Source organism: Pundamilia nyererei, unplaced genomic scaffold (genome assembly GCF_000239375.1).
Source record: "Pundamilia nyererei isolate P.nyererei 1_Seehausen unplaced genomic scaffold, PunNye1.0 scaffold00845, whole genome shotgun sequence".
Lineage (NCBI taxonomy): Eukaryota > Metazoa > Chordata > Actinopteri > Cichliformes > Cichlidae > Pundamilia > Pundamilia nyererei.
Genome location: NW_005188246.1, coordinates 53,275 through 54,261, shown reverse-complemented (window position 1 = coordinate 54,261; position 987 = coordinate 53,275). Strand labels below are relative to the sequence as shown.

Genomic DNA, 987 nt, shown 5'->3' with positions numbered 1-987 from the left:
CACACACAAATCTTTTTTACACATACAAATCTTTTTTACACATACAAATTCTTTTTACGCATACAAATCTTTTTTACAAGTACAAAATATTTATGACCACATTTTGAGCCCATACCACTAGCTCTATTGTCAGCAATACTTTTACTCATGTTTCTTTATTTTTTGTTGTATTTTCTGAGTTCAGACACACAGAGTCAGTATGTAAATCATCAGATCCTAAGAACATTCACACAGAAACTGCTGAATCCACAAGGTTTGGATTGGCGTTTCTTCATACTACACATATGTTACTTAAAACTGATCTCTGTTTAATGTTTTAGCTGAGTTTGTGCTTCTGAGAGGAACCACTCTCTTTTACTCGCCTTGATAATTGGAGCATTTGAAATGGACTCAAAGTCCTCTAAACATCTGTTTATAGAGACTTTCTTATCCTGGTAGACATTTAACTCTGGTGCTGATGAAAGCACTTAGATGTGGTTATGAATTTTGGTTGTCAAACTACCATTTCTTTCTTTTTGTAATGAGGGGAAGAAGTGACAATATTTACACAGATTATAAAAAGCATGAAAAAGAAAGGAAAAGCAGAGTGTGAGGGAAAGAGATGGAAAAGACTGTTGTCCATATTTTCTTCCACAGAAAGACAACACTGTGAGATTTGAATGGACTAGTGCGGAGACACAGCTGGAGGAAACAGGGGAGATCCTAATAAAAAGAGCTGTAGATGTGGTAAACACCCCTGTGGTTTGCCGTGTTTCTAACCCCATCAGCTTTGCCATCAGTGACCCTGTTATACAAAACTGCTTCACGCCCAGTAAGTATCATGTGCTATCACCTGTCCATTTTTATTTCACTCATCTCCAAATGAAATACATTTCAACTCCTGTTGTTTTATTCTGAAGCTGATCCAAGTGGCGTCTGGATTCCTGTGGGTATATTTCATATCTTATATGAAATGAGGAGCAATTAAACTTCACACAATGAACTAAT

General features: G+C 36.4%; 1 long non-coding RNA gene across 1 annotated transcript in view; it reads left to right on the top strand.

Moving 5' to 3' along the window:
- Positions 1-485: 485 nt before the first annotated feature.
- Positions 486-987, top strand: part of LOC102193363 (uncharacterized) — a 3,073-nt gene continuing 2,571 nt past the window's right edge. Inside the window, exon 1 of the long non-coding RNA XR_312479.1 lies at positions 486-811. This is a non-coding gene — a long non-coding RNA (uncharacterized LOC102193363). The remainder of the gene's footprint in view (positions 812-987) is intronic.